Here is a 27,290-nt window from a genome sequence, read left to right as displayed (position 1 = left end):
AGACCTGTCTCAAGCATTCTTTTCAGTGCCTCTTCATGAGGACAGCCAATTTCTCTTCAGTTTCAAATTCCTGGACAAGGTTTACAGTTGGTGTCGAATTCCTCAAGAGTTTTCGGAATCACCTTCCATCTTCAATCAGATATTGAAGAAGGACTTGGAATCATTAGAATTGCCATTTAGTTCGACTCTAGTACAGTACATTGATGATTTGTTGATTGCGTCCAAAACAAAAGATGACTGCAGGTACGATACTATTGCCTTACTGAATCATTTGGGAAAGAACGGACATAAAGTGTCCCCAAAGAAGCTACAGTACTGTCAGAAAGAGGTGAAGTACTTAGGCCACCTGATTGAAAAGGGGTCGAGGAAAATATCCAAAGAAAGGGTGACAGCCATATTGCAGATGAATCACCCGACAACCTAGAGGGACGTTAGGATTTTTGGGGGAATGGTGGGTTACTGTCGACAGTGGATTCCCAATTTTTCGATTATCTCTAAACCTTTGGTGAGGTTGACTGTCTAAGAAATTCAGGATGGCCTGGGTGCCATAACAATGCCCGAGAAAGAGATGAGGGCATTCATTGAACTGAGGGAAAGCATGTGCAGGGCACCAGCTTTAGGTATGCCTGATTACACAAAGCCTTTTGTATTGTTTTGTCATGAACGTGATGCTTGTTCTTTGTCTGTCCTGACACAGGTCCATGGAGGTGCAAACCGCCCAGTAGCGTATTTTTCAGCTACTTTGGACCCAGTCGCAGCAGCCTTACCGGGTTGTTTGCGTGCAGTTGCAGCAGTTGGTCAAAGCCTCACCCAGTGTGAAGGTATAGTGATGGTAAATCCCTTAACAGTAATGGTCCCACATTCAGTTGAAATTCTGTTGACCCGAACAAAGACTCAGCATATGACGAATGCTCGCCTGACTAAATATGAAACTATTATACTGGGGTCACCTAATGTATCTTTGAAGAGATGTACTGTGTTCAACCCGGCAACTTTGCTTCCTAATGAAAATGCAGCTATTGATGATGCTGAGGAGGTAGAACATGATTGTCTTGAGGTAACAGATCTGTGCACCAAACCAAGACCCGACATTAAAGATACCCAATTGGAAGAAAATGATTACATTATCTTTGTTGATGGTTCATGCCTGAGAGACTCAGTAGGAGTACTGAGAGCCGGATATGCCGTGTGTACAATCTCTGGAATCCTAGAAGCATCTTGGCTCGAGAGAGTATACTCTGCTCAAGTGGCTGAATTGGTTGCTCTTACAAGGGCATGGCATGCCGCCGAAAATGTGAAAGTCACTATCTATACTGACAGCAGATACGGATTTGGAATTGTCCATGATTTTGGCCAGCTATGGTCACAGAGGGGTTTCCTGACCTCTTCTGGTTCTCCATTGAAAAATGGCGAAAGAATTAAGAAATTGTTGCATGCGATTCAGTTACCTCTTGAAATTGCCGTGGTGAAATGCAATGCTCATGTTAAATCTCAAGACCTTGTGTCAATGGGAAATGGCTATGCAGATCAAGTCGCAAGGTTTTGTGCACTCAACTGTATATCATTTCAAGACCAGTGGGAATTGTTACCTGAAGCTGAAAATGAAACATGCTCAGGTTATGCATTGAGGGTGGTTGACACACTGGAAGAGTTGAAATTGTTGCAGGGACGTGCCAGCAGAGAGTAGAAACGCTCTTGGCTCAAAATGCAATGTGTACAGAGACCTGATGATTTATGGGTGTCAGATGAGGGAAAAATGATTTTGCCAAACAGCCTTTTGTCACAATTTGCGAGGTTTTACCATGGTCAAGCAAATGCTGGGAGAGATGCAATGATCAGGTTGTTCAAAATCGATTGATTCAATCCAAAATTCAGACAAGCTGCAGAAGTTATCTGTCACAGGTGCATTATCTGTCAGTAGATGAATGCGGGGAAAGGGACCGTGGTGAATTTGAGCCACATTGGGAGAGCAGTAGGTCCATTTAGCAGAATGCAGATGGATTTTATTGAGATGCTTGTGTGTGGAGGTCTGAGGTACGTGTTGGTGATTGTGTGCATTTTCAGTCACTGGATTGAAGCTTACCCTACACGTAGGAATGACAGTCTCACAGCAGCGAAGCTGCTGCTTAGGGAATTGATACCACGCTTCGGGTTTCTGATCTCTTTAGAATCAGATAGGGGAAGACACTTCAACAATGAGGTGATTAAGCTCTTGTGTGCTGCACTGAACATTGAACAGAAGTTGCACTGTAGCTACCGCCCTGAAGCATCAGGACTAGTGGAGCAAATGAAGTGTACCTTGAAGTCGAGAATGGCAAAAATGTGTGCAGCTACACATTTGAAATGGCCAGATGCACTGCCCTTAGTGCTAATGTCAATGAGAAATACACCCGACAAGAAAACAGGACTGTCTCCTCATGAAATTCTCATGGGCTGAGCTATGAGGTTGCCCGCAGTGCCTGCAAATGCTCTTGTGAATATCACGGATGATATGGTGTTGGACTACTGCAAGGGTCTGGCTGACGTGGGCCGCTCTTTTTCTCACCATGTGGAAGCAACCGCACTGCCACCGATAAATGATCCAGGTCACACTCTGAAAGCCGGTGACTGGGTTGTTGTCAAGAAACACGTGAGGAAGTTGTGTTTGGAGCCAAGTTGGAAGGGGCCATATCAAGTGATACTGACAACTACTACTGCTGTGAAATGTGCAGGACTTCCAAACTGGATCCATGCCAGTCACACAAAGAAAGTGACGTGTCCAACTGATGAGGAGCTTGAGTTGTCGAAAGCAACAGCTGCTGAGAAAGAAGTCTCAGGGCCGGAGTGTAATCAAAGGGGAACTGAGACTGAAGGAGAGCCCGTTGAGGATGGCTTGGTCACTCAACCAGAAAACGAAATCCAGAGGGGTGACGGTGAGCATATTTGAACTGAGGCGCCAGGAGGACTGACCCAAAGAGAGGTTCTACCAGGAGCGGACGGATACAGGTTTGAAGTTGAACCCCTGACAGACCCTGAAGGCGAAGGAGGTGAGGTAGAAGGAAGTCAAAGTGTTCCGACTCCTCCTGAGCCGCTTGCAGATCCATCAAGAGAAAACACCATGGCACAAGAGGAGGGCACTGATCAACATCCTGAAAAGCCTAGCGGTAGGAAAACACTTAAAGGAGATAACTGGCCAGAACCACAAGCTGCAAGGGAGAAAGTGGTCCTTAACGAAACAATAGAGGAAGAAGTTGACACAACAAGGAAAGAAGATCTCAGTAAAGGAGAGTTGCAGGATGATTGCAAACTGAAAAGAAAGAGAGTTGCAAACAGGCGGTATGCAGGTCCTGAATGGGCTTATGCAACATCAGCTGAGTGGCAACAAGAATTCTTGGCATTTTGTTTTGTTCGTGAAATTCCAGGTCAATAATATGGTACTTGAAGTTGCCCACAAATAAGAGACTGTGTTAAGTTGAAATTGAATAGAGAGGGAAACTGGGAGTGAGTGAAACGCTGTAAATAATTGCTAAAGAAAGACTTTGCTTGAGAAGAGAAAAAAAAAAAAGAGCTTTAGATCTTCCTCAAGTTGATTGTTTGCTTTATATTACTCTGCTCTTTGATTCTTTACAGATCATGAGTAACATTAGAGATAATGATAATAGGGGTAGGATTCGTAGATGGTTGAGTGTTATTTTGGGTGTTGCGAGTGCAATAGTTATTATAGGTGTGATTGTGGGAATGCCATTGGTGGATAAGAGTGCAATTAACAATGCTTCAATTCTTGAGACTGCTACACTAACACCATGGGAGAGGTTTGAGCAGGATATGAAATATTTGCCTGAGGGAACTAACACAAAAAGGGAACTATCTACTAATGTTTTCTATCACTTATTGAATGAGTATGTTGAAACAATGAATGCAAAGAATTGTTATGTGTGCACAAAGATTCCTTTGTCAGTACAAGAAGGGGTTACTTACCATAGTTTGCCGCTAACCTACGGGATAAGTTGTAGTTTGCTATTAACAAGGTTTTATGATCAAGAGTATATTCAGTACTTCTATTCCAATCTAAATGTAGTGTTTTCTTTTGTGCCTTAAAATGAATATTTGAGCTAGATAGCTAGAGATCACAATATAAAGATAGTTAGGGGTTTCTTTGAGGCTATATTGACATTTGGCACAGCTTATGCGCATCACAATAATCTAACCTGCTTATTAACGCCTGCAGAAAAGAGCTTTTTAGATCACACTGATGATAGAAGAAAAGCGTTAAAAGAAAAGCTAAAAAAGGGATTAGAAAAAAGAATGTTTGCAAATGATTATGCTTATAGTGCAATAAAGACACAAGGCAAGTTAGCTATAGATGCATTACACGTAGGAAAGCTTTGTATATATAGACCAAATCTGATCATGACACTTTATTTGTGGGAACGAGTGAGTGCAGGTATGTGTTTTTGTTTCAGAGTAAGTGGACGTTCATGTTAAATGGACAGGATCCAGCGATCCCTGGGATCTATTACATATGTGGACTTAATGCTTATTACCGTCTTCCAAAGGGATAGTATGGGACATGTTATTTGGGAATAGTTTTTCCAAAGATTTACCAACTTGATGACTTAAGAAAGTTTCCTAAAATGTCTGAATGTCATCATACTAGACAGAAGAGAGAGACAGCGGCTGCTGTCATAGGTGATATATTTGCAGCCATAATTCCTTCAGTGGGGGTTATTCGAAACTCCATAAAGATTCGAAAGTTGTCTACTATTGTGGATAACATGCTGAAAAACTTCACAGGGGCTATACTCCTGATGGATACTGAACTTGCTGCGGAGAGGGCTATGACTCTTCAAAACCGTCTTGCTCTAAACATTCTTTTAATGAAAAGTGGCAGAGTCTGTAGGATGCTTAATGAGCACCACTGTTGTACATTTATACCTGACAATAGTAATAAGATTAGGAGTATGCTTACTAACCTAACAAGAGATAGTACAGATTTGAAGGACCTGAAGGAACCTGGAGTTTGGGAAAAGGTTGGAAAGGGACTTGCAAAAGTAGGAAGTTGGTTTGGTAGTATTTGGAATGGGATACTTGCAAAAATAATATGGGGGATATTGATTGTTCTAGCTTGTTTATTCAGACTATTGTTATCATGCAAAATTAGTAAGAGAATTAGAGAACAATTGGCAAAACGCAATAAGAGGAAAGAGGAAAAGAAAAAGGAGAAATTTATGAAAAGTCAAAAAGGGGGGAAGAAATTGAAATGCGTGAATTAAGAAAGTGAAAGATTATAAAGGGAAAGGTTTTGTGTGATGACAAGTGTCATCAGAGGAGGGATTGTTGGAGCGTAGCTCTTATAATCAAAATTAACATAAAAATGTTTGTGAGTTAATGCATATTAATGCTGCATAGAAAAATATTGCTGTGTTTTACTAAACGTGTGTCTGAAATGTGCCCACGGGGAGTGGCCATCAATATATACGGTGACTAATAATGAATTATTGATGTACTAATGTATGATTTTGTATTGAGTATTAAGAATTATATGTTAAGGTTTTGCAAATTAATCACTAAGCCGTAGTTAGCATGAGTCGGGGCCTAGCTGCCCGGTTGCATATTAAATTTGTTTTTCTAACGTGCAGTGTGCTGACTTGCTGAAGAACATGTAATCGTATTTTTCCAGAAGGTAAAAGATGAGTGTAGTAGATCCGTTCTCATGAGACTCGACTTGCTCAAGGAAGCATTCTTGCTGAATGCAACAGTGTAAACTTGCAACAGGTACAAGGTTGCCTAAACCGGTATAGACAATGGAACTACTGACTGGGGATGTGAGAGGACCACGAGAATATGAAATCATACCGGACATTCTACCCGTTGGAGACGTCAATCACAGGAGCCAATAAGCTACGTGAGAACTGTTATGAGGTGACAATTTTGATGGGACGATCAGTAAACTATTGGACGGAAATAGAGGTGCGCCAAACCTGCCCAATTGGAAATTAGGGGACTGTACAATAGAAAAGGGATAAAATCCTTTGACACGGGGAGCCATGAAGATAGCATTGTGAGCCATTCTTGCTATTACCCAGCCACTTTGTCACTCTGCCTAAAGACTTTGCTGTTTGACTCTTCAACCCATCCTCACCCTTACTTTCCCGTTCTATACTTCTCCTTATGAGGGAAGTGTCCCTACTTACCCCGTCTTGCTGAACTTTGCTGTGTTTCTAGGCTGATGGCAATTCAACTGATGTCCTGAGGACGAAGACTGACTCTGTATGCTGTCCCATTACGGAGGGTAACTATATGATGATGAAATTGCAATTGTCTGTTTGCCTTTCCTTTCTAGGTGCCAACTGCTTCTTTTGACAGAGACCTTAGTTAGATGTTTTCCAAATTTGTGTCACTAAGCGTTTTGCATGAAGTCCACCATGCTAATGCTAATTTGAGGTTAGGTAAGGAATTCACTAGACGGACGCAAATAGACAGAGAACTGAATCAATGCTTTGTTGAATAATGCTCTAATGATACTCTGCTAAGATTAATCCATCCTGACATCATGCTATGTTCTAATGTTTATGAATCTTGCTTTGATGAAATCTTATTCGAGTTACCATATTATAACGGTGTTGATGTGTTTTATGGTTTTGTGACTGATAAACTTGCAAGTAGATTGTAATGAATAGAAAATAAAAATAAAATCCTTACAAATTTGGTGTGGTTATTCATGACTGAAAGTTCATGGTGTGTCCTGATTCCCATTAATGTCATTGAATTGATTTGTTATGGTGAATATTGAAAACATTATTGACTTATTGATTGGCATGTTGATCAGTTATCTCGTCTTAAGGTGTCTCCAATCAGGGTCAAAAAATTCATCAGCCTAAAACGAGTCCCAGAGTGAATACATTTTCTAGTAAGGGACGTGTCAGCACATGTACAAGGATGAAAAAAGAGCACTATAAACTGATCAAGCTCATACTCATGGCCGCCATGGAAATAACCATGACACGTCACTTCATGGGTCACGTCAAAATGACGTCATTCAGAACTGCACCGAAAGTTGGCCATTAGCCATGCTTAGCCCTCGATTCATTCGATGCAGCTGTGGGTGGTTTCTGGCCTGGTGAAGCATATTTAAAATGCAAAATTTATACGGCAGGTGCGCACAGCATTCATATAATCTGTAATGTACCCAAGAAAAATCACAAAAATGCTTGCAGTCCACACACAAAAAGAACGGAATATTATCTAGTATTACATACTGTCAATGTTGGTGGGAAAGGGTCAAATCACTGATATACCATCAAAACACAAGTATAGAGAGCTCTCTACACACAGCCTATGGATGTATGCAGTAAGGACTGGGCACAAAATGTGAGCTGCAGCTACATCATACATCCATCCCTAGTCCATCCCAAACTCACAGTTTACGAGGTTGGAAAATCTTTCTGAGGCACCTGCACATGGCTATTGGCAGAGTTCAGTTGTGCCATTTTTTCTGCAGCTCCCAAAAACCACAGCACTGACTGTGCAGCTTGTTCTAATGTGCACAGTGGAGACTGGCCACAGGGTAAGCCATTTGTAGGGCATGCTGGGTAAGACAAAGTGATTGTTAACGCAAATGTTTTAATTAGAAAATTATTAATGAATGTTTATGTGTTTTGAATAATGACTTATGTAGAAAATGAATAATGTAGAAAAATAATGTGCACATTTGAAATTGTGACCTCTGAGAATGGCCATCAGTATTTAGGAATTGTACGAAATGAGTGATTAATCTACATGAAATATTGAAAATATATTAGATTAATATAGTAATATATCGTATTGAGAATTATAACCTATGTTCTGTATAATTGTAGGCCTTAATTTAGAGAGTGTCTTGGCCTAGTCTTGCCAGACCTCATGCAGAAAGCTGAGTTTCTTAACAATCAATGGAACAATGCTGACAAATGAACTAACCGTGAACTGCTCATTGTTTAATAAAATGCTTAACTGCAGCTTCTATGGGAACCGACGGACAGGAGTTGATGCCTCCTGAATGTATCGAAAAATGTGTAATGCGTGCTAGACGTACTTTCCCAGGACTCGAACAATGAAGACACTGACTGGAGAAGAAGATGCAACATTTTTGATACCCGACGAGCCGGATGATGTGAACATCATAAAGCGGACCAATCAACGGCATGTGAACTGTGAAATATTAGAATTCATAGATTTAGTGCATAGACATTATTGGTTAGGGCAATAACATATGACTAATTGGCCAATTGGAAATTGGGTGATAGTCTGGGTGACTTTGATATAACAACGTGACAGAGGGAAGAGAGCTCAGATGTTAGGGGAGTAAACCTTATTCCGATTTTGTGATGCGATATTGAGAAAACAGGTGATTTGAGATTCTGTCATTGGGATCATACTCTTTGATTCAGAGCCTGATGTGATGCTGATTGATTTATGACCTGAGGACGAAGACTGACTCTGTTGCTGACCCATTCCATGGATAGGTAGATATGACAATGTGACTGAATATATTTTTATGCCTTTTCTTTCTAGGTACCAACTGCACTGTCTTAGTTAGTTTTCCTTAGCTAGATGCTTTTTCTAAATTCTTGCTTCCTAAATTGTTTTCCATGAAGTCCCACATGCTGATGCTAATCTGGGTTAGAAGAGGGTTTCTGTACATGATGTTGACAGATTACAGAGATAATTGGTTGTCGGACTGTTTTGCTGAACTTCATGATCAGGAATGACTTATTTGCCTTTGATTCTTTTATTGACCTGTGTTAATGCTTTAGAATGTACTCTGATGCAAGCTTTGATTAGTTTATGATTTTGGCGTCTTCTAACAATTTGATGCTGGGTTTTATTTGAATTGAATCATGATGAATTAATCTCATGACTTAGTATTTTAATCAATAGGGAAATAAAATTACTAAAAAAGTATATTGAGGTGTGGTTATACATGTCTGAAAGGCCATGGTGTGATGCTGATTGCTTTTATATACTGATGATTTGTCTAATGGTTATTACATTTTGTACACTGATTATTGAGAACATTGGTCACCCCATGATAAGGATACTCCAGGCAAATCAAAAAGTTAATCGACCTATACATGTCACCTTGTAAGTTTGCTTATTAAGTACCGACACGCTAACATGGTGAACTCCACAAAAGCCGCATCAACCTGGGTTCCCTCTGGTCTCTACCTAAAGAGATAGTCTGGGGTTGATATGTTCAGCCGACTAAAGTCCAAACCCAGGCCGAAATGCTGCAGCTGTGCACTGTTCAAGTGCTTTTCTTGTCGTGTGCTAAAGGTGAACCCATGCATGAACACTTTTTATTGCAAGACATAGGGCAACGATGGATGTTCCAATTTTAGCATCCTCCACAATTTCTGTAGTTTATCTCACATTAATGAGGGATTTGTTTTTTAAACATAAAATGTAATAAGGTGTGAAGCAGTACTTGCTTCAAAAAAGTAGAGGGAGCAACTAAGTTACACCACCCTGGATTTTCCTTGTCTCTAGTTTTCAGTAATGTCTGAGGTTGGTAGGTTACCCAGGCAACTTGAAGCCTAAATACAACTGCTATTCGCCATCACAAAAATCCACAATTTGAAAGCATTTTTGATTCCCCTAGATATGTTTTTGTGCCATTCTTGTCAAAACAACTTATTCTACACTTAGTTACCTGTGTGAATGATTCCTTAGTGTCCAACCTAACTGACCCAACTGAAAGTCATTAACTCAGTTCCTGGCTTGAACAAGTGGGTAGGGTGTTACAGGTTTGGGGAACACTAGGGGTCAGAAATGGTAAGGTTTTTTTTTGCATTCCCAAACAGGTCAATTCGCAGAAAGGAAGGGGAAAGTTTAGGGCGTCCCTTGCACATACTGAATCGGAATGGTATGTTTTAATGTTTGGCGACTGAATTCAGGTCACAAAACATTAATACCTTACAGACAACAAATGTAGTTGTATTTTATTCGCAAATGGGAAGGGGTGCCTTGGCCGCTTCCCTTTGTGAATGTACAAAAAATAGTTTGTTTAAGAGGAGGCAGTGGTAAAACCCAAACTTTTCTTTATAAATGCAGTTCTGCTTCCTTTAATGGAAGCAAACTACATTTTAAAAAAAGATTGCTTTATGAAATAGCCATCGCAGACATGGAGGCCTGCTGTTCTAAGCTTGCTAGCATCCCGGTGATTGCAGCGATTCTTAGTGGGTTGCAATTTGTGGCCTACATCATTAATATTCATGGGGGAGGACAAAATACGATTCACTACGAATCTGTAATTTTCAAACTGGCATATTAGTACATAGATCAGTTCACAAATTATCACACTGATCGCTAAAATACTAGCTGCAAATTGTGACCAGTATTTTGTAAACAGTTGTGCGTATATTTGGCTATTTGTGTTTATGTTTAAGTTTCTAAAGAGCATCTTTTATGATTTTTGAGTTTATGGCTTCCTCTATTTCTAATTCTCCTCCACAGTTTCAGAATTTCCTTCAATAGCTTCAGAATTTCAAAATCTTCACAAACATACAAAAACACAGTGAATACACTAGATAGGACAAGAGGCTTCAATTACAATGATTTCTTACTGTTAATTGAGAAAGTTTATAAACATTCACCTGCTCATAATCACAAAGTCCCTACTTGACAATCCTGTTTAAATTCTTTATTTGCTGTTCACTGCTCACATCTTCACATTTAATTGTTAACAATTTTAACTGCCAATAGTTCTGTTCTCTTGCTACTCAGTGTTTTTTTATACGTGTTTCATAGCTTTATCCTTGCCCTCTTATGTAAGTGTTTAAGGACTGTACTGAGTCTACGGTGAGAGGGACAAAAAAATAGGTATATGATTTTTTGCAAATCGCAATTAAGAAATCGTTAATCCTAATGTATAAAACTCTCGAGTTTCAGTAGCAATTTGTAGTTGGTTGCAAACAGACCTACCTAATGAATATTGATGAAGTAGGTTGCAATTTATGACCCACTATGATTCTCTGCCCTCACAGGGATGGGGGCCTGCTGGGGTCAGCAGACCACCATGTCTGTGATTGCTTCTAAGTAAAGCAGTTTTTTAAGGGAATGGAGTCTGTTTTGCTTAAAGGAAAACTGGCTGAATTGAAAAAGTAAAAAAAGGAAACTTCCTGCTCTTAAAAAATATTTCCCCAACCTTGCAAAACCCAAATTGCATTAGGGTAACAAGTTACTGAATTGCTATTTGGGTTTTATACATCCCAAAAAGCATTTTTACTCTTCCAAGAGGCCCGATTCTGTGTTTCGGGCCCTTTGCGACCTCAAAAATACTTCTTACATCTATCCATTAGTATCCTTTCAAACAAAAAAGTGCTTCGCCATTTCACACTTCTTTCTGTTACAATCAGGAGTGCTATATTTTTATTCTTGGGATTTATCTTACCGACATCTATATACCCGTGACATCATCTGTTACAGTTCGTAGAAGTGATCCAAACCTTTCTCTCTCTGTCAGTAAAAACATTACGTATGAATAGCTGCATTACTCGAGTTACTTCTTAATCTGTTCATCCATCGATTTTCTGAGACTCACCAGAATTTTTAGTACCTTCACGAATTTCCTTCTCAAATTAATGAGTTTTATTGCCAGTCATCGACAAGAATATAATTCTCAGACGTATGTGAACACCGTCTTTTCCTCACAACGTTGACATAAGCATCTCAACTTTGAACATGGTATTTACTCAATTTCTTTCTAGTCTCAATTTCCTTGATTCTGACTTGCCAGGCGCGTAATCGAGCAGGAGTACCGCCAGCAAGCTACTCTTACGGCTGGGTCTAGAAAGCCAAGCACAAGTGTAGAATACATTAAGCTATGTCAAAGATGACTTTCTTCTCTTTCTTCTGTTGAACCTGCGCAACACTTTGGCTCACAAGTACATAATGCGGTTTGATATTACTGACCAGACCGCACCAACTGCTAATAACTGGTCTTTTCCATATTTACAAACAAAACACTACTGTCCCATCTTTTTCATACTCTATTTAGTTACAGAATCCAAGCTCTGCAGCTCCCCACTAGTTCAACCAAGGATATAAAGACACGTTTTGCATGCCATGTCACTCTCATGACTGGCTTATGCAATTTCAGAGCAGATATTAGAGATTTTACAGGTTTGTAGTTTAGTACATTTTTAACAGTATGAAGTATGGATTTAAACACACAAATTCACATGTAGAGACTGATATAACATGGTTGGTTTTGAAATACATTTTCTTTGATGTGTAAAAGTGTGCTTTTCTAATGATTATTAACTATGTTATGCCACATTTCTGGGTAAATGTCTATCTTTTACAAGATAGAAGTCATCTCTGTCAGTCATTCAGTGCTCCTCCTTGTGCACACATCCTCTCCCCACAAGCTTCGCAGAACACAGTGAAGCTGCAATATACTGAGTTATTTTCCACTGCTATTATTGTTTTGCTCATGTAAAACCTTCCCCAATTTAGCCATAATTTGTAACATGATTTGTTTTTATTCCACTGGTACAGTGAGACCTCTTCCTTCACATAAGACTTTATTGTTGATGTATCATATTCTGTTGTGACATCTCCGGTTGATAATAGCATAGGGAGTGTTGAATAATTATTGATTAAATGGGATAGTGTTTAGGTGTTAAGGAAATATGATGTTTATTTTTCATGTGCTTTGATTTGCTGAAAAATTATACATTTTCTCACACCACGATGAATCTGCAGAAATGTTGATTTAATATGCAAGACTAATGTATAAAAAAAACCTCTTTATTTTGGATGTGAGCTAGAAGATTTCCCTGGAGACTTAGGGCCAGATGTATGAAGAAACCACTTTGTGATTCTCTAATAGCGATTTTTAAGAAATCGCTATTTCTGAATTGCAAAATAGTATGTATCATATTTGCGATTTGGTAATAGCGATTTCTTAAAAATGCTATTACCGAATCGCAAATAGTGATTCTGAGCCCATTCGTCCCCATGTGTCTGTAGCACCATATTTGCAAATTTTTTGCATTTTCCAAATTTCAAATTCCTAACTGGAATTCGCAATTTAGGAAATGCAAAACACCAGGGTGCTGGGAGCCTAAGGCACCCCCAAAAAATATTTTAGGACATGTAAGGCACACACATGCCAAAGGGGCATGTGTGCGTTACATGTCAATTTGAAAAATGCATTTTTAGTGCATTTTTTAAATTTGTACATGGTTACCACCAAGTTTTACTTGGTGGTAATTGCGATTCCTTAATGCCCAATTCTCATGAAGGAAAAGCTTCATACATGTGCTTAGGAAATCGCAAATAAGGATTCCTTATTTGCGATTTCTTATTTACAGAATCGCAATTCGTGATTCTCTAAACTGGCTCGCAATTTTAAGGAATCGCTATTTTAGCGATTCCTTAAATTTGCATTCCAATGCCTTTCATCCATACTGAAAGGCACTTTTGCATTCGCAAACGGGCATTCCCACCGTTTGCGAATGCAAAAAGGCTTGATGCATGTGGCCCTTAGATGCTGCCAGGGATGCTGCCCATTGTTCTTTTGATTTTGCTGTCCATTTGTGATTTAGAATAATTTCAGATTTTTACCTATTCTGATTACCTCTGCAAGAGCTTTCATGGCATTTAGAGCCTGATTGATATCCTGACAGAGGGATTACTCTGTCAAAATCCTGACAGATATCTCTCTGCCGTATTATGACCTCCATAGGATACTATGGAATCATGTATAGGATAATATGGGATCATGATAATGTGGATGGGAGTGACAGAGTATTCCCCTCCGCCAGGAACTAAGTCAGGCCCTCATTCTGTAAGGCTTTACTTCTAAATGTTTAAAGAAAATCCTTTAACATTTAGTGATCAGTGACAGAGTGGGCCCAATCACTTTCCAAATTGAATTTATTTTAATGCATTGTATTTCATCCTATTTTGATGTACCAGGAGGTGATTTAATGCAGGGGCATATTGCCTTCTAAAATTGAGGCTTAACACTGTCTCCCAACCAGTTATTGTGGGAACACTGTCCGAAGTACATTTTGGGTATCTTAATTTAGGGTAAGTGTTGGTCTTCCACAGTTCTTTTGGTAGCAGAGGATGATTACACGTTAAAGAGTGCCGTATTTTTTGTCTGTAAATTCGCTTTTTAGCCAGTCCAAAGTGATAGTGTATTTTTCATAGTAGATTACAGTGGTTTGTCCAAAATCCACCCGGAGCTGGATTTTGCAGAGAAACCTGACTTGCAGTGCTGTTCCTGAGTGCTCTGGATTGTAAGTATGAATACAGTGGAATGATTCCTGTGTTTTCTGTGCGTTTGGTATGTTTCTGGTCTGCAACTGAGATTTTGATGTTACACTGAAAAATGGATTGCTATGTCATAAGTGAAGTGTTTTGTTATGCGATTTGATTCTGGGCTCAGTTGGTGGTTTGATCAATGTTGTTTTGATGTATTTTTCTTATTTATTTTTAAAAGGAATTTTGTTTGTTATTGGTTGGATTTGGTTCACGGATTTGTTAAAATCCAAGACCTTGAGAAATTGTAGTTTTACCTGTTTGCATGAGGTAGTATGTTATGCAAGGTGCCGCATACACAGAGATAGGGCTTTTTGAATTTAAGAAAGTTTTCCTTTCAACATTTTCTGTGTTTAATATGGTGTGGCGTCTTTGCTCCTAAGTGCACTGGGGAAAAATCGACAATTGAGGTAGATTGCTGCTGAATGGAGGTCTGCATAGTGTGAATTGTTATGTAAACTGTGGCAAAGACGTGATGTTCTTCTTTCTTTTGTTTGTAAGACGTCTTGTTCTAACTCTTTGATTTTCACCCTATTTAGGTTGAGCAGACAAGGTTTATTTTGTTTTATTTGGTGTATGTTAATTAAAGAAGGCATTGCGATTGTTTTCCTCACTCAAAGAGAGGCAGTGGTGTGACTGGTTAGTCAGCCAGGGAGCTATGTTGAGACTTGTGAGAGGTAACCACAGTGACTTGCTGCCATCGGTTGCTTGCTGATAAAGCCACCCTATGATAGGGTGACTTTTGACACAGCCACTCTAGGATTCCCTGTGGTTCACTAGCTTGTGCTGTGTGATTTTGTAGTAATTTTGAGAAGAAAAAATAGGTACTTTGTTGAAAATGCTCAAGGTCTTTATTGTACTGTGTACTGAGGGTCAGAAATTACCTACTGAGGGAACACCTGTATACGAAATGATGAAGGACATTATGGTTTATACATGTACCTGGATTTCTGGATGGCATGCATGTACTGCTTTTGACAAGAACTTGCAATTTTATTTGGAGAGTACATTTAACAATAGAAAGCTGAGTTTCCTGAGACAGACCATGAATGATAGAAAGCCTCTACTTAGACCTACTCAGTTTAGTTTGAGGTGCTATATATATGGAATTGCAAGGCCACTTAGAAGGGAAAGAAAACTACAAAGCAAATGAAGGGCTTATGGCCTTATGAGTTTGTGACCTCCTCCATATGTAGATGGGGTACAGAGACAGGTACTTAGTCTCACTATAGTGCCTGATACAGGGACATCAGGGGATAGTGTGAATATATCAGCAAAGGGAACAACTATTTTTGTGCTTGCGAGTACAACAGCAAGTGCCCAGCATGAAACTGCAATGACAGCAATGCAGAGTACTAGTAGGGATACTACATTTGTTTCTCTTGCCCTTGTTGAATTGAGAGCCACTACTGCAGTCATTGAAGAACCTCAGAAAGAGAGGTTTACTAATGTCAAGCTTCTAAAAATGGAATCTGGAAAAATGCTACAGAGAACAGTTGACTGGAATAAGGTTATTAACCCATTATGTTAAAGAAATTAGATATTTGATCAACTAAGATGCAGGATGTGGCAACAAGGCTCACAGTAATCTTGAGGAGTTGGCTGATAAGTGTGAAGTTGACCATAGCAAAACTAAAAATGTGAGAAGAAATTACAAAATGTACTTTACTAATAATGAAATGAAAGGTTAGGGTTTAATAACAAGGGCTCAGAGTATGAATTTATTTGAGGGCAAGATGAAAGAGATGGGCGACCAATAAAAGTAAAGTTATAGAGACAAGAAAGAAGGAGAAGGGGTCTGCCAATGAACCAGAAACAGATGATTTCAGCATTTCCATTTAAAGAAGTAGATGAAGGGAATTGTGTGCGCATGCCATTGACAAAAGCTAATCTTTATGCCTTTATGACAAATTTTCCAGAATTGAGGGAAGACCCTGAAAAGTGATATAAGGAGGTTCATACGTTGACTACTATTTTGAAAATGCATGTAAGTGACTTCATTGTTTGAGATTGTGATCCCCAGTAATCTGTGCTCTGAGTGTAAGGCTTCTGTTGCTTGGCTGACTGATGAACCAGCAAGGGTTGTGCCAAATAATCCACCTTCTGATGAGGTAGTTGTCAGATACCAGCAGGTGATTGAACACTTGACAGAGAAGGATCCAGAGAAAGATATCAATTGGGCAAAGATTTTGAGAACTTCACAAGCGCAGCAGGAGTCAGTGCATGGTTAATATGGGAGACTAATGCAGATTTGATGAAACATTGTGGAGTCTAAGCCCCCGGGTTAAGAGGTGGCAGTGGTTTTGTTCTTGAGTTTGCTACGTTTCTGCATCCAGAGCTTAGTAATCATATACAGCAAAGAGAAATGTGGGCGCAGACAAAGGGTGTAGATGAAATTCTGAAACCTGACGAATATAGTAGAGATTAATTTGATGAGAATCAGAAGAAAATGAAAGAGAACCTAATGGTTGCCCAGCTGAAGGATTTTGGCAGGATTAATAGGAATCAATTGATGGGTTCTGATTTGGATTATATACATTTTGACAATGATGGAATGAATGGAATGTCCTCAATGCAAGGTGTGAAAATGGTAAATGGAATAATGCAAATGCAAGGTTGTGGAAGAGGAATTGTGAACAGCTCAGGAGCTAATGCAATGTTGACTTGTTAAAGCAGAGCACTGCTTGTCACTTTTGTGCTAAAATTGAGCATTGGAAGCAGGAATATTGACAGAATCTAGATTGAATTAAGAATGATCCCATTCTTCAGAGGCAGAGAAATATGAATTTGATACAGGCACAGTCAGTGTCCCCAGCCCAACTAGCATTTGTGCAGAGTATGCAAGATCAGAGATAGCTTTGCATGAGTATACTTACATTCCCAATCTTGCAGCAAAACATGGAAAACAAAATGCTATATAATCCATTGATTCTGAATAATGAGTACCCTCAATGTTCTCCAGAAAATAATTCCCAGTGATGGTGCCTCAGAGGGGAGGAGGATTGCCTATTTGAAGCAGTCCTGGAGGTAGACCCAGCTCATACACTGACGTTGAAGTCAATGGCCAATGTTTTTTTTTTACTGTTAAGGTAGCTAACCATTATACATTTCATTCTGTGGAAGTCTCAAATCTACCCCTCTTGGGAAAAGTAGTCCATGTTGTAGGGATCAGTAACAAATAGATTATTAATCAAGTCACAGCAGATGCCCTTGTAAAAATAAGGTAAATGAAGAATAATCCTCAGTTCATTTTGTGTGATTTAAGTATTGGGCAGAGCTGTGCTTTGCAAGATAAATTGTGTGGTTTACTGTCCACATGATGGGGTTACAAGTCAAACCTAGGATGAAGAGTCAAGCCCTCATTATGACCCTGGTGGATGGCGGTATTATGGAGAAAAGTACTGCCAACAGGCTGGCGGTACTTCTCCCCATTATATGATATAGAGAGCTCTCTACACACAGCCTATGGATGTATGCAGTAAGGACTGGGCACAAAATGTGAGCTGCAGCTACATCATACATCCATCCCTAGTCCATCCCAAACTCACAGTTTACGAGGTTGGAAAATCTTTCTGAGGCACCTGCACATGGCTATTGGCAGAGTTCAGTTGTGCCATTTTTTCTGCAGCTCCCAAAAACCACAGCACTGACTGTGCAGCTTGTTCTAATGTGCACAGTGGAGACTGGCCACAGGGTAAGCCATTTGTAGGGCATGCTGGGTAAGACAAAGTGATTGTTAACGCAAATGTTTTAATTAGAAAATTATTAATGAATGTTTATGTGTTTTGAATAATGACTTATGTAGAAAATGAATAATGTAGAAAAATAATGTGCACGTTTGAAATTGTGACCTCGGAGAATGGCCATCAGTATTTAGGAATTGTACGAAATGAGTGATTAATCTACATGAAATATTGAAAATATATTAGATTAATATAGTAATATATCGTATTGAGAATTATAACCTATGTTCTGTATAATTGTAGGCCTTAATTTAGAGAGTGTCTTGGCCTAGTCTTGCCAGACCTCATGCAGAAAGCTGAGTTTCTTAACAATCAATGGAACAATGCTGACAAATGAACTAACCGTGAACTGCTCATTGTTTAATAAAATGCTTAACTGCAGCTTCTATGGGAACCGACGGACAGGAGTTGATGCCTCCTGAATGTATCGAAAAATGTGTAATGCGTGCTAGACGTACTTTCCCAGGACTCGAACAATGAAGACACTGACTGGAGAAGAAGATGCAACATTTTTGATACCCGACGAGCCGGATGATGTGAACATCATAAAGCGGACCAATCAACGGCATGTGAACTGTGAAATATTAGAATTCATAGATTTAGTGCATAGACATTATTGGTTAGGGCAATAACATATGACTAATTGGCCAATTGGAAATTGGGTGATAGTCTGGGTGACTTTGATATAACAACGTGACAGAGGGAAGAGAGCTCAGATGTTAGGGGAGTAAACCTTATTCCGATTTTGTGATGCGATATTGAGAAAACAGGTGATTTGAGATTCTGTCATTGGGATCATACTCTTTGATTCAGAGCCTGATGTGATGCTGATTGATTTATGACCTGAGGACGAAGACTGACTCTGTTGCTGACCCATTCCATGGATAGGTAGATATGACAATGTGACTGAATATATTTTTATGCCTTTTCTTTCTAGGTACCAACTGCACTGTCTTAGTTAGTTTTCCTTAGCTAGATGCTTTTTCTAAATTCTTGCTTCCTAAATTGTTTTCCATGAAGTCCCACATGCTGATGCTAATCTGGGTTAGAAGAGGGTTTCTGTACATGATGTTGACAGATTACAGAGATAATTGGTTGTCGGACTGTTTTGCTGAACTTCATGATCAGGAATGACTTATTTGCCTTTGATTCTTTTATTGACCTGTGTTAATGCTTTAGAATGTACTCTGATGCAAGCTTTGATTAGTTTATGATTTTGGCGTCTTCTAACAATTTGATGCTGGGTTTTATTTGAATTGAATCATGATGAATTAATCTCATGACTTAGTATTTTAATCAATAGGGAAATAAAATTACTAAAAAAGTATATTGAGGTGTGGTTATACATGTCTGAAAGGCCATGGTGTGATGCTGATTGCTTTTATATACTGATGATTTGTCTAATGGTTATTACATTTTGTACACTGATTATTGAGAACATTGGTCACCCCATGATAAGGATACTCCAGGCAAATCAAAAAGTTAATCGACCTATACGTGTCACCTTGTAAGTTTGCTTATTAAGTACCGACACGCTAACATGGTGAACTCCACAAAAGCCGCATCAACCTGGGTTCCCTCTGGTCTCTACCTAAAGAGATAGTCTGGGGTTGATATGTTCAGCCGACTAAAGTCCAAACCCAGGCCGAAATGCTGCAGCTGTGCACTGTTCAAGTGCTTTTCTTGTCGTGTGCTAAAGGTGAACCCATGCATGAACACTTTTTATTGCAAGACATAGGGCAACGATGGATGTTCCAATTTTAGCATCCTCCACAATTTCTGTAGTTTATCTCACATTAATGAGGGATTTGTTTTTTAAACATAAAATGTAATAAGGTGTGAAGCAGTACTTGCTTCAAAAAAGTAGAGGGAGCAACTAAGTTACACCACCCTGGATTTTCCTTGTCTCTAGTTTTCAGTAATGTCTGAGGTTGGTAGGTTACCCAGGCAACTTGAAGCCTAAATACAACTGCTATTCGCCATCACAAAAATCCACAATTTGAAAGCATTTTTGATTCCCCTAGATATGTTTTTGTGCCATTCTTGTCAAAACAACTTATTCTACACTTAGTTACCTGTGTGAATGATTCCTTAGTGTCCAACCTAACTGACCCAACTGAAAGTCATTAACTCAGTTCCTGGCTTGAACAAGTGGGTAGGGTGTTACAGGTTTGGGGAACACTAGGGGTCAGAAATGGTAAGGTTTTTTTTTGCATTCCCAAACAGGTCAATTCGCAGAAAGGAAGGGGAAAGTTTAGGGCGTCCCTTGCACATACTGAATCGGAATGGTATGTTTTAATGTTTGGCGACTGAATTCAGGTCACAAAACATTAATACCTTACAGACAACAAATGTAGTTGTATTTTATTCGCAAATGGGAAGGGGTGCCTTGGCCGCTTCCCTTTGTGAATGTACAAAAAATAGTTTGTTTAAGAGGAGGCAGTGGTAAAACCCAAACTTTTCTTTATAAATGCAGTTCTGCTTCCTTTAATGGAAGCAAACTACATTTTAAAAAAAGATTGCTTTATGAAATAGCCATCGCAGACATGGAGGCCTGCTGTTCTAAGCTTGCTAGCATCCCGGTGATTGCAGCGATTCTTAGTGGGTTGCAATTTGTGGCCTACATCATTAATATTCATGGGGGAGGACAAAATACGATTCACTACGAATCTGTAATTTTCAAACTGGCATATTAGTACATAGATCAGTTCACAAATTATCACACTGATCGCTAAAATACTAGCTGCAAATTGTGACCAGTATTTTGTAAACAGTTGTGCGTATATTTGGCTATTTGTGTTTATGTTTAAGTTTCTAAAGAGCATCTTTTATGATTTTTGAGTTTATGGCTTCCTCTATTTCTAATTCTCCTCCACAGTTTCAGAATTTCCTTCAATAGCTTCAGAATTTCAAAATCTTCACAAACATACAAAAACACAGTGAATACACTAGATAGGACAAGAGGCTTCAATTACAATGATTTCTTACTGTTAATTGAGAAAGTTTATAAACATTCACCTGCTCATAATCACAAAGTCCCTACTTGACAATCCTGTTTAAATTCTTTATTTGCTGTTCACTGCTCACATCTTCACATTTAATTGTTAACAATTTTAACTGCCAATAGTTCTGTTCTCTTGCTACTCAGTGTTTTTTTATACGTGTTTCATAGCTTTATCCTTGCCCTCTTATGTAAGTGTTTAAGGACTGTACTGAGTCTACGGTGAGAGGGACAAAAAAATAGGTATACGATTTTTTGCAAATCGCAATTAAGAAATCGTTAATCCTAATGTATAAAACTCTCGAGTTTCAGTAGCAATTTGTAGTTGGTTGCAAACAGACCTACCTAATGAATATTGATGAAGTAGGTTGCAATTTATGACCCACTATGATTCTCTGCCCTCACAGGGATGGGGGCCTGCTGGGGTCAGCAGACCACCATGTCTGTGATTGCTTCTAAGTAAAGCAGTTTTTTAAGGGAATGGAGTCTGTTTTGCTTAAAGGAAAACTGGCTGAATTGAAAAAGTAAAAAAAGGAAACTTCCTGCTCTTAAAAAATATTTCCCCAACCTTGCAAAACCCAAATTGCATTAGGGTAACAAGTTACTGAATTGCTATTTGGGTTTTATACATCCCAAAAAGCATTTTTACTCTTCCAAGAGGCCCGATTCTGTGTTTCGGGCCCTTTGCGACCTCAAAAATACTTCTTACATCTATCCATTAGTATCCTTTCAAACAAAAAAGTGCTTCGCCATTTCACACTTCTTTCTGTTACAATCAGGAGTGCTATATTTTTATTCTTGGGATTTATCTTACCGACATCTATATACCCGTGACATCATCTGTTACAGTTCGTAGAAGTGATCCAAACCTTTCTCTCTCTGTCAGTAAAAACATTACGTATGAATAGCTGCATTACTCGAGTTACTTCTTAATCTGTTCATCCATCGATTTTCTGAGACTCACCAGAATTTTTAGTACCTTCACGAATTTCCTTCTCAAATTAATGAGTTTTATTGCCAGTCATCGACAAGAATATAATTCTCAGACGTATGTGAACACCGTCTTTTCCTCACAACGTTGACATAAGCATCTCAACTTTGAACATGGTATTTACTCAATTTCTTTCTAGTCTCAATTTCCTTGATTCTGACTTGCCAGGCGCGTAATCGAGCAGGAGTACCGCCAGCAAGCTACTCTTACGGCTGGGTCTAGAAAGCCAAGCACAAGTGTAGAATACATTAAGCTATGTCAAAGATGACTTTCTTCTCTTTCTTCTGTTGAACCTGCGCAACACTTTGGCTCACAAGTACATAATGCGGTTTGATATTACTGACCAGACCGCACCAACTGCTAATAACTGGTCTTTTCCATATTTACAAACAAAACACTACTGTTCCATCTTTTTCATACTCTATTTAGTTACAGAATCCAAGCTCTGCAGCTCCCCACTAGTTCAACCAAGGATATAAAGACACGTTTTGCATGCCATGTCACTCTCATGACTGGCTTATGCAATTTCAGAGCATATATTAGAGATTTTACAGGTTTGTAGTTTAGTACATTTTTAACAGTATGAAGTATGGATTTAAACACACACATTCACATGTAGAGACTGATATAACATGGTTGGTTTTGAAATACATTTTCTTTGATGTGTAAAAGTGTGCTTTTCTAATGATTATTAACTATGTTATGCCACATTTCTGGGTAAATGTCTATCTTTTACAAGATAGAAGTCATCTCTGTCAGTCATTCAGTGCTCCTCCTTGTGCACACATCCTCTCCCCACAAGCTTCGCAGAACACAGTGAAGCTGCAATATACTGAGTTATTTTCCACTGCTATTATTGTTTTGCTCATGTAAAACCTTCCCCAATTTAGCCATAATTTGTAACATGATTTGTTTTTATTCCACTGGTACAGTGAGACCTCTTCCTTCACATAAGACTTTATTGTTGATGTATCATATTCTGTTGTGACATCTCCGGTTGATAATAGCATAGGGAGTGTTGAATAATTATTGATTAAATGGGATAGTGTTTAGGTGTTAAGGAAATATGATGTTTATTTTTCATGTGCTTTGATTTGCTGAAAAATTATACATTTTCTCACACCACGATGAATCTTCAGAAATGTTGATTTAATATGCAAGACTAATGTATAAAAAAAACCTCTTTAGTAGTAGGAAGGGATACCTTTAATCACCATATTAAAAGTGACAGTTATCCCGCCCCGGATATGACGTCATATCCGGTGGCTGGGACTTCCGTTGTCCCTGAAAGCCCTCCCCGGAAGTGACGTGTGTGCATGGGGTTGTCAATTGGGCTGGGCCCTCATGGTGTCACGTGTTAGCCCTGTGTCTGGGTCCTAGCCCCTGGGTTTTGGCCTATGAGATATGTAAAAAGTATGACTTAGTGATGTGCACGTGGTTTCAGAGCTTGAGAGGGACAGGTCTGGACATGTCAGACATTCATGCCCAAGTGACTGTTAGGGTGCCTCTGCATAGGGCTGCAAAGTGGGCGGTCTGGTCAAACCTCCACACTGTTGGCTAATCCAAAAAAGTGGGAATGGTCAAATGCTGCTTTTGTTAGAGCCAGCCTATCAATTTAGAGAGGTAAATCTAAAACAGATGTGTGCCTACAGCCTTTCCCAGGGACACAGTGGTGTCTAAATTAGAAACTGACCCAGTAATTAAAAGTTTGAAACACAACAGAGGATGATGGGCATGGCTAATCTAAAACAGAGATGGGCCTACATTCTTTCCCAAGGACACAGTGGTGTCTAAATTAGAAACTGACCATGTAATTAAAAGTTTGAAACACAACAGAGGTTGAGGGGCATGGCTAATCTAAAACAGAGATGTGCCTGCATTCTTTCAGGGGGGTCCCAGAACTGACCATGTAATTAAAAGTTTGAAACACCCCAGAGTTTGTTGTGACATGGCTAATCTAAAACAGAGATGTGCCTGCATTCTTTCAGGGGGTCCCAGAACTGACCCAATAATTAAAAGTTTGAAACACCCCAGAGTTTGTTGTGACATGGCTAATCTAAAACAGAGATGTGCCTGCATTCTTTCAGGGGGTCCCAGAACTGACCCAGTAATTAAAAGTTTGAAACACCCCAGAGTTTGTTGTGACATGGCTAATCTAAAACAGAGATGTGCCTGCATTCTTTCAGGGGGGTCACAGATGGTTTAAATTAGAAAAATGACCATGTAATTAAAAGTTTGAAACACTACAAAGGACAAGTATTGCTAACCTATAACAGATGCCTATTTCCAGGTCCCACCAATCACAGAGCCCAGGCATAATTACCAATGTGAGCCTAGTATAAGAACCCCCCACCTTCACAGGCCTCTTTTTTCTGAACTACCTACTGACATTTGTGGCAAGCAGGGACGCATCAGGACATCATGGATGGAAACATGAAGGGCAGAGTTCAGACTGGTGCTGCTAAACATCTTCTACTTAAGGTCTGTAACAGTGTGGTGTGTGTATGTGTTTTACTATAGTTTAACAATGACATTAGCACCAACCTGTTTAACTATACATAGAGATGTAAAATGCCTGCTTTTAAAAAATAAATAAAAAATAAAAATGTAAAAGCTATTAGTGTATTTTTGAGATACTGTAATTACTTTGTGGGGTGATTTTGTTTAAATGGTACTAGTAGGGTCTTGTGCTATGTATTTGTCTGTATTTTTATGGGGGCGCAATTATTTTGGGGATTGTATTGGTACTGCTTAACTTGTACCTGCTGGTTCTGGACCTGTGTATGGGCATGTATTTTTGAAAATCTGCACTCATTTTGTGGGGGTGTATTGGTACTGCTTAATTTGTACAGGGGGGGTTCTGGGGCTGTGTATCTGCCGGTATTTTTTAAAGTCTGCACTTGTTTTGTGGGGCGGGGTTGTTTAATTGGTACTTGTGGGTTAATGTGCAATGTATAGGCATGTATTTCAGGGCGAGTGCACTTACGATGTGGGGTGTATTTGGACTGCTTAATATGTACATATTGGTTCTGGGACTATGTAGGGACCTGTATTTTTTAAAGTCTGAACTTATTTAGTGTGATGGTCTTGTTTAAGTGGTTACTTGTGGGGTCTCGGCGCTACTCTCAGGGACCGCATGGTCTCCGAGAGCAGTTTAACACTAGTGAATAATTATACGTCCTCCGGTCGTCCGTAGACACTCGGAGGCCGTGTAATTATTCATTAATGCTAAAATGCTCTCTGGGACTATGTTCTCTGAGAGCATTTCAGCTTTAATGTATAATTACACCGGGCTCCTGGGCGCCCGCGGCCTACCAGGGGCCCTTTGTAATTATTCATTAGTGTTAAAATGCTCTCGGGAACCATGCGGTCCCTGAGAGCGTTTCAGCATTATTAAATAATTACACAGGGCTCCCGCGGCCGCGGGAGACCCGGTGTAATTATTCACTAGTGTTAAAACGCTCTCGGGGACCGTATGGTTCCCGAGAGCATTTCAGCATTATTAAACAATTACACCGGGCTCCCGCGGCCGCGGGAGACCCGGTGTAATTATTCATTAGTGTTAAAATGCTCTCGGGAACCATGCGGTCCCTGAGAGCGTTTCAGCATTATTAAATAATTACACCGGGCTCCCGCGGCCGCGGGAGACCCGGTGTAATTATTCACTAGTGTTAAAACGCTCTCGGGGACCGTATGGTTCCCGAGAGCATTTCAGCATTATTAAACAATTACACTGGGCTCCCGCGGCCGCGGGAGACCCGGTGTAATTATTCATTAGTGTTAAAATGCTCTCGGGAACCATGCGGTCCCTGAGAGCGTTTCAGCATTATTAAACAATTACACCGGGCTCCCGCGGCCGCGGGAGACCCGGTGTAATTATGCACTAGTGTTAAAACGCTCTCAGGGACCACATGGTTCCCGAGAGCATTCCAGCATTATTAAATAATTACACCGGGCTCCCGCGGCCGCGGGAGACCCGGTGTAATTATTCAATAGTGTTAAAATGCTCTCGGGAACCATGCGGTCCCTGAGAGCATTTCAGCCTTATTAAATAATTACACAGGGCTCCGGGAGGGGCCCAGGGGCCCTACACGGAGTAAGGCGGCTCCCAGAAGCAGCTGGGGATTCCCTAGCGGGTTCTGAGAACCGCCTGGATGGTTTAAAGACAGAGAATGCAGCGTTTGTTTCAACGCTGCATTCTCTGTAATTAAACCATCCGATCGGATCACCAAGACCTCGTGGGGTTCCCAAGGTCTTGGGGATCCGATCGCTTGCCGCCAGAGTGCGGCATTTGCTTGTTTTAAAAAAAAATATATATAGTAATGGCGCGAGGCCCGGGTCTGTGGGGCCCTGACCTCGCGCGCTAGGGCCCTAGGGCCCATATAAATAAAATGAAGAAAAAAAGAAAGGAACAGGGTTTTGGGGGCCTTGGGATTGGGGCCCCCAAGGCCCCATAGGGCAGCATTTAAAAAAAAAAAAAATACAAATACAAATATGAGGGCCCTGAGCACAGGGCTCAGAGACCCCCAGGCCGCCATGTGGCAGCCTTTTAAAAAAAAAATATATATATATATATATATATATATATATATATATATATATATATGAGGCAAGTGTGACCAGGGGTTTAGGGGCCTACAAGGTCGTTTTTTTAAAGCATATAAATAAAAAAAAAATATTGAAATAAATTAAAATAATAATGATTAAAAAATAACTATCCCTGCTAAAAGCTTTTCAGACCCCTCAAGTACCCCAGCCCACTCACTGTCGTTCAGGATGGCCTTGGATCCTCTGTTGTTGCCCTGAAAAACCCAGGACCTCACACATGTTGCATCCACATCCGGCCATTTTCTTTTTTTTTTAAAACAAAGACTGGGTGCTGTTGGAACTGACTCAGCTTGTAGTTTAGACTGAGCTCCGCCCCCACACATGGTTCACAGCCTTGTTCAGCTAAGGTGAAAACCAGGCATGGCTCCTAGGATCCATTTTCCTGACTATGTCTTATAGAGACAATCTTAGAGCTCGTATTATGCAAGAGCGCCACCATGTGGAATTTGTTTATTAAACCGTGTAGAGTTTTTGAGAAAAGTTTTACAGTTGTCAATATGTATTTATACTTATAGAACATAGGGATTCAACAATTTGAATCTTGATATATATATGTATATAAAAAAAAAATATATTTTTTTTTCCTCAAATTTAAAAATAAAAAATAAAAAAAAAAATGTCAACACTCGGTGTGCTTTTATGAAGGGTTCTGCCC

The 27,290-nt window shown here is 39.7% G+C and overlaps 1 long non-coding RNA gene across 1 annotated transcript in view; it reads right to left on the bottom strand.

Moving 5' to 3' along the window:
* LOC138288597 (uncharacterized) overlaps window positions 1-26,891 on the bottom strand; it is a 36,868-nt gene extending 9,977 nt beyond the window's left edge. Inside the window, exon 1 of the long non-coding RNA XR_011202480.1 lies at window positions 26,793-26,891. This is a non-coding gene — a long non-coding RNA (uncharacterized lncRNA). The remainder of the gene's footprint in view (window positions 1-26,792) is intronic.
* Window positions 26,892-27,290: the final 399 nt, after the last annotated feature.

Source organism: Pleurodeles waltl, chromosome 4_1 (genome assembly GCF_031143425.1).
Source record: "Pleurodeles waltl isolate 20211129_DDA chromosome 4_1, aPleWal1.hap1.20221129, whole genome shotgun sequence".
NCBI lineage: Eukaryota > Metazoa > Chordata > Amphibia > Caudata > Salamandridae > Pleurodeles > Pleurodeles waltl.
Note: the sequence above shows the minus strand (reverse complement) of the source record. Positions and strands in the feature narration are given on the sequence as shown.